Genomic DNA, 7,683 nt, shown 5'->3' on the forward strand with positions numbered 1-7,683 from the left:
TTTCCAAAGCTGTCTCTATCCCCACATCATTAGGAGCAAGATTCCTATTGCCCTGTAACTCAGACAGAAGCTGCCATGCTTCCCTCCCCAGCAAGCCCTATGGGCGATACAGAGGCTGCATGAGCCAGATTCCTGCTTTTCCTCAGTAGACGTTTTCGGTTATTTTGTCCACAGTGCATGAGGACATGGTTATCTGAAGATCTATTTCCAGTAGCTCTTTCAATGACAGGCGAGCCATGCGTGTGGAAATGATAGTTATATGGTCAATGGTGCGATCGGTTGATGTAACGACCTCTTCTTTTCATTGTAGTGAGTTGTGAGTAAGGAATGTAACCTTCACAGCATGATGCTTTATTTACCACATATACCTGTAGGCTGCAGGAATCGTGTGTGTGAAGTCACAAGTCCATGCCTAAGAAAGAGAATGGAAAAACTTGATGGTTATTAGGAAACCATTTGGTAACACAAATAAAACTGTGACATCTGTCAAGTGTTTTCTCCCCATAGTACAAATTAATATTTTTTTTCAGAACTAAAAGGAGATGATGTGATTAAACGAAATCAGGAGAGAGCAGAATTGTCTCTCATCTTCCCAAAAATTCAAACTGCACACACTGCCCCTTGGTAAGGAAAGGAGAAAGAGTTTTATTATTGATCACTCTTTTTTTGTAAAAGTTCACGTGCTTCTGCAGTTCCTACTCTTTTGCTGAAGCTGGAATCAAAGTACCAAAACACTACGGAAAGAGACTGTTCTTGCATTATTTCTGGAAGACTTAAAAACTGGAAACATCTAGAATATCACCAGAGAGCCAGTACTCACAAGATTCCCATGCAAATTTCTTGACCAAGAAATCCATAGCACCATCCAAAATAGTATCCAAAAAGGAGATAGTAATATAGTCACAGCAGAGTTTGTGGTTGAGGTTTTATTTTCTTTTTTTTCAATACTTCCCTTGTCACATTTTATGTAGAGGTTTTGCATAATTTTAGCTATTTCCTATTCTTTTATTCTTAGCAAAACAGATGTGTAAGAATTTCCTTGTGTCCCTTTCCCATGCTAATATATTTTTAATGCAAATTGATCTTTCTACACTCCCCTAGAAATAAGAAACAGTGTCATTTTCAGGGAACAACTATCTGTTGAATTAAGGTGGAGTTAGATGGGAATTTTGCAGTCTGTCTTCAGAACACGGTCATCTCTGTCCTCTTTATGTGCAGATCTGCTGTAATAAAAAACGTGTTTTCAAGCTAACTCAAGTCAGAGAGGGCTTGATGCTAATGGTCTGTTCTCAAGCATGAAACAGCTTAGGTGGGTGCTTATATTTGGTGATAACCTTGGTTTTGTTTTGCTTTGCTCTTGTACAATTTGTGAATTAGTTATTGCACCTAAGTAGCTTAATTTTTATAAATTTTAAAGGGTTATCAGAGAACCTCATTAACAGAGGGAACAGAAATTTGCTGGCTTAAGAAGTTTCTAGATGCTGTTGGGCTATATAGAATTGCAATCACACTATGCAACTGTAGCTTGGCAGATGCTGTAAAGCTGCCAAATCTACCAAGTCTGCAGTAAACAAAAGAAAATGTGTGAGTTTGTTTACACACACTGGGACTGATCCTCCTTTTTCCCGTCCTTACCTTTCTTCCAACACAGATGATTTTGTTCTTTCGGAGTTGGCTCCCTGACAGATTCTTCATAAGGCAAATTAATTTTGTTGTAGAAACATATGTTTTTGATTTGTTAGCAGTGACATGCTCTTTTCCAGAATCAAAATATCACAAGGATATTTTATTTTTGTAATGTAACTCATGCTTTTCATGTATTTAAGACTTTATGCCATTGTCACAGGTATAATTAGACTGGGACTTTACACTCTAAATGGAGGATTTGCCATTTTGAATCAAATCTCGGCCAGCAATCTTTAGTGTCGGTCTTTGACTTGTGTCTGTATCCTGTGCATGATGCTTCCTGAAATGAAGAAAAAAAAAAAAAAAAAAAAAAAAAAGCTTCAACTTAAGGAGCTTGGCTTATTTTTGCAATGCTCTGCATAACGAAGAGGAAAAAAAAAGCCTTTTTTTCCTTAACACTTTCAGGAACTTACTCATTACTCTGAAACTCTGAATCCTGTGCATCTTTATCTGCCTACGAATGTCCCTGACAATGATAGTGTCATAATATTACCCAGGCTTTTTATGAAAGCTGATGGCTGCACTTGCATGAAAGATGTTCTGTGTTTGTAAGTTGCAGGGACAAGCCATATGCAATGCAATATAAAGTCAGGTATTTTTATAATTATCAGTCATTAATTTTGTTGACTTCCTCTTTCTCCTGGAACTAGCACCAAGAGGAAGCCGAGTTTGTGTTCTGCTTAAAACCTTCATCAGCAGTTGCTGCCTAGAACTTTCTTTTTTACTTTTCTGAAGCCTACTTGCTCATAACGGGAATTTGTCATCAGGGCAAAACTCACGTTTGCCAGCTAGACAGCAGCATTTTTAAGCTTCTGCTACTCCTGCCCTCATTGTACAAAAGTAAAGCTGTGTACAATGGCAACTGGAGCATCTAGCATTATTCAGTAGTTTGAGGGAGTGATAAATACACCAAGACTTACCTTTGAAAGCATCTCAACATGTTCCACAGTTAAATAAAAAGATGTCAGTGAGAATTGTTTAAGGTACCCAAAATGATGGGACTTTCCATTAGATTTTAACAGTGCTAAGGAGCTCTGAGCTCTTTAACAACTGTACTGGAAATAAACTATTCTGAGTGCTAAGACTTGCCTTCAGAAATACGACACTTCTATCGTTTAGACAGTTTCATTTTCTTCTATAGTTTTTAGTAGACACAAAAAATAGTGTGCATGTGATACTCAGAGTTACTGCTGCATTGCAGCCGTAGACACAGATGCACTTGACATTGCAAGAGCATAGTTCTGAAGAACCAAATTCTGCAATTCATAGCTCGGAGAATATCGCTATGCAAGAATTCCTTAGTTATCCCCATAGGATGTGGTAGATATAGCTAGGACGAGGAATGCTAACAGACCTTAGGCTGGAGCAGCCTTGACGTCATATCTGCTTTTGCCAAGAAACTAACCCAAATCCCCCAGCGAGCAGCTCCACCTCTGTCACAGTCCTGGAAGGGAGGAGGGACGGTGCACAGAGACAAATGCGAGAGCCATTTTATGACAGGAAGGAGCACAGATACGCGGCTTGTCAATGAGACTTTCATATAACTCAGATATCCTTTTTGCTTGAAGCCTACCACAGTTTGTCATAAGGAAAGCTTTACAGAGATATGAAATACAAATGTTACGAAGCAGAGCGCAGAACAGACTTTTCACAGCCCAAGTAAGATAGTTTTTCCTCCCAAGGACTACGCAAGAATTACACTGTATGGCCGGCAACACTAATGCCTCAACATACTGCAAAATGAAAAGTTACACAAAATCATGGTCTGATTTTTGTGGAATATGATTTTATAGATTACAACCTTAGTACATAGTGCGTAGCATCTTTCATGAACACTTTACGCGATTAAAATATAATTATGTGAAAGCTTTATAAGCACAAAGCAGTTTTAACTTCTGGAAAATATATTGGGCTGGACCTTGGGATGCCTCACATTGCTGTCAAATAATCTCTTAGGTCTTTAATTTCCAGCTTAACAGTCACCAGAATTCTATAGAAAAGACCTTGAGCAAAACTTAGACCTAACTGAGCCACACATTTTGTTCTGTTTTTAGCATTTGTTTTTAATATTGGGTCTATTGGGCCCTTTTGGTTTTTGCTCATATGATGAGAACTTTCTGATTTAGAGAGTGTTTGTATATGTCTGTCATCTGTATCTTTTTCAAATAAGGAGATACAGTATTGCCTCTAAAAATACATTTATTTTAAGCTCTTTGAGGGGATAGGGAAGGGGGTTCTATAAGATTATCACTTCAGAACTATTTTTAGGGCTGCTTGGCAAAGCCCAGTAGTGTCAATTGCTGCCACAGAAGCAAGTTCAGCAGGGAATGATACTTCAGTATGACAAATCTCGGCTGTAAAAAGCTGCCATCCTTTTCTGCAGTACCCCTCTGTACCTGGGACCAGCTGAACCTTCTGCTCATTTACGCTCTATGAGGAAATATTGCTTGCAAACATGACTCCATATTTCCCCATTTGTTAGTGTTTCTGGTGTACATTGTTTTAAAAAGTGGTCTTTTTAAGCAGGACAAATTCTATACTGCCTGCAGCACATGACAGGTGCTGGAACATGGCACAAGTTCTGTTCCCAGTGTCCCTCCAGCTGCCTCCTGACAGCTATGAGCAGTGATGTTTCAGCTCTTTTGTTGGGATCTCACCCAAAATTTCCCTAATGCTCTTCTGGCCTTTGCTGGAGTTTCTCTGTAATTTTTCCATACCGATTTTCCCTTTCCTTGCTGTCTCTTGAGGTGATTCTGACTTTAAATGCACCCTCTTTTCCCACCACCTTTCTTTCTGAGGTGTTTGATTCAGCTCTGGGCATGTCGCGATTTAGTGACGTTAGTGAAATTGCTAGGAAAGCCCAACTGTAACCGTACTGTGTATTTTGTGCACCTCAGCATCTTTTCATTTCCGTAGGTTTGTGTGTGTGTGTGTTTGTTTTTCTTTCTGCCTCTTCTGTGGGGCTTCCTGCTTCTTCAGCTGATCTCTTTTCTTGGAAGCCACAAGTGCAGGAGGGATCTGTAATGATAAATATGCATGCAAGCAATAAAGTTTTTATATATATAATGTATATAGTGACATTTGTGCGTTGGCAGTTTGGGACCTTGATTTAAGTGGAGCTAGTACTAGGGATCAGTTATGTTGCTTGCAGTTTAATGAATAACCAAAATGAGAGCCAACATGCTATTGCATTTTCTGCAAGATTAATTAAAATGAAAGGTTTACTATTTCCACTACTCTATTCCATGCTGTGGATGTCCCCAGTGTATTGTTTGGACAGAAAACTGTTAATACTGTAGGTATTTTAAAAGCTAAAGTTAGCCTCTGAAATTAACACCCTTTTGGTCCTATTGTTTTGTATAAGTGCAGGATTTTGAGAAATCCTTGGTTTAACAGGGAGATTTTAAATAAATTCCCACCACCGAAAAGATGGTGATGTTTGCTTTTGAGTTGACCCTTATTTTGAAAGAGCACTTCAAATCTAAGGGAAGATTTCAATCGTAGGTCTGTAGCTTTTTTGAATTGATTCACAATAAATATGAGATAACTAGTTTATGAATCTCCTGCAATGCAACATGGCTGTCTTACATATATTGTGCATAATATGCTAATGTAAGTTATATTTTATTTTTGATTGCAATGCTTTTTACATAACAAAGAAAAAAGGGGTATTAAATTAATACTTTTTTTTTTTAATGATTCCTGTCTTTTCTTATCTTTCTTGTTCTCTGATACATGTTTAAAAGCTAAGATTACCTTTTTGCAATAGTTCATTTTGGCACAATAATTATATCACTTATAATAGAAAGGAGAAGAATTATGAGCTTGATACTGTCACTAGGGGATTGCTTAGAAATCAAGAAGTATTTAAAAATAATGTTTTTCAGTTCTTTTAGTTTGCCTGAGGTGCTGTGGAGGTGCATTTAGTGGATTCTCTTCACTCACAATATCTTGGGTGACAGCTGGGATTGCTCTGTGATTATGTATCTAGGCACAGGGAATTTTTGATTGATCGTGAGGCTGTATTGGAATAATGAAAGTATCAGGACAGTTGGTGTAACTGTAATTACCAGATTGTTAAAACTGTGAGTTTGAATAGGCTTTATTGATGCCTGTGTGTTGCAGGTGGCTGTTACTTACTGGAACATAGCATTAGTGATTCATGACACTTTACTGATTCATTACAGGGCAGCTAGAGCGGAATATCTCTCAAAAATTGCAGTTAGTGTACACGGTGTAAGGTGTAGTCATTTGGTTATCAAGACCTTGTTATACAATACGTGATTAAGGTGGCTAAAAAAAATGGCATATATGTCACTACTATATGTTATTCAGAACACGAGTGTTGCTGTATAGTGTGTTCAGATAATGTAAAGTCACTAGGTCCTGATCAATCAATATTGACAATGCATTAGACATTAGTGTTCTTTTTTTTTTTTTTTTTTTTAATTTAGTAAGCATGATTATGTTTTGACTAGCATCTTTTTAGGAGCACTTATCCATTAACCAAGCTCCTGCTGATATTTCCAAGGTAAAATTCTTAACAGCTTGGTAAGTATTGTATGACCTTAGTTTTCACAGACATTAACAGGCAAGTAAAATGCAATACTTCCTTTTTTTTCTGGATTGGGTCGACACATTAAAATAGCTGGGATAGAAGAAAATGGTCTAAGGAAGGTCAGAGAAGGAGAGGTCTCTGTTGCAGTGGCCATTGTCAGTGATGTTAAAGATGATCCTAATTTGGATTCTGCCTGACCAGTTTGAGAAATAATGGATCAGACAAAGACAGTATAATAAAAGCACTTAAAATTGTAATGCTGAAGTTGATCTTCCTGTAGGGGACAGAGTAGCAGTGGCACTAAGCACTGCTGGCTTGGGGAAGGCAATTTTGTAAATCCACCATTTCATGTTGTTACCTGGAATCCATGAGGATGAATGCTCCAGGCAACAGACCCTTCCCTACTCTAGGCCCCCTGTTATAAATATTTCCAGCCAGGATTAAAATGGTTCAGTGCCTAATTGTTGTTTAAATATGCAATAGGTCTTCTTACTAAAAGCGAAATAAGTTTGTAGGCATTGCTTCTCATATCCACTGGTGGTGTGTGCCCCTGGTAGTGCTACCTTTTCCTGAAATCCTGCTCTGCTATCTGGGTGCTGTGATAAAACAAGTCACAAGTTGTAAGGTCACTACAAGATAATTCATACATTGCCTGTGATAACTTTGCTTGCTGCAGTCTTTGGGGTGGGTGTTTATAACAGGGAGCAAGAGATGAGAGAGGGGTTGAGCAGGTCTCGCGAGATCACCTCAGGTAATGATTAGTTCTTGGTAACGTTGTCCCTGAGAACAGACCTTGGGTTGTTTTTTGTTAGTCTTGTTTGTTTTGATATGACAGAACTAATTTTCTCCATGCTGCAACCATTCCGCATCCAGTATAGTTTCAGTAGCAGATTTGGCACGTGCATTAAGGATCAGTTTTAATTTCCCATTGGTCTGATGTTCTGATTTTCAACAGATGTTTTAAGGTTATCCTTATGGTAGTGCCTGACCCTCCAAGATGACTAGCCAAGTGGGGTTCAGAGTTCAGATGTCTGGGTGATGACCACTTTAGATATAAAGTTTTCATATTCCTTTAGAACACTTGTTTTTCCAAAAGTTTATTTCTCTTCTCTGTAATCTTCTACAGAGCCTGAGGGTCAATAATGTCTTCAAAGTTAGCAGTTGTCTGGTAGCAACATCCTGGAAATTAACTTAATCTGCTGTTTGCAAATGATACTTACAGAAATCTGAATATCTCACAAAATTTAAATTTGGGAAAGGATGTCTTTTAGACCAGGCCGAACCAAATGCAGCCAAACTTGTCAGTGCCACTCTTGATCACAGCCTGTCTCTAAGGCAAGTGACACTTTGCTCTGGTGAAGTAGGAAGTTCTTCACTTATAAAATACGCTAATACTCTCTTGAGAAAGGAAAATATATTTACTGTAGAAGTATGCAAGT

The sequence above is a fragment of the Tinamus guttatus genome, unplaced genomic scaffold (genome assembly GCF_059628265.1).
Source record: "Tinamus guttatus ecotype Peru unplaced genomic scaffold, ASM5962826v1 Tinamus_guttatus_pri_ptg000260l, whole genome shotgun sequence".
Classification (NCBI taxonomy): Eukaryota; Metazoa; Chordata; class Aves; order Tinamiformes; family Tinamidae; genus Tinamus; species Tinamus guttatus.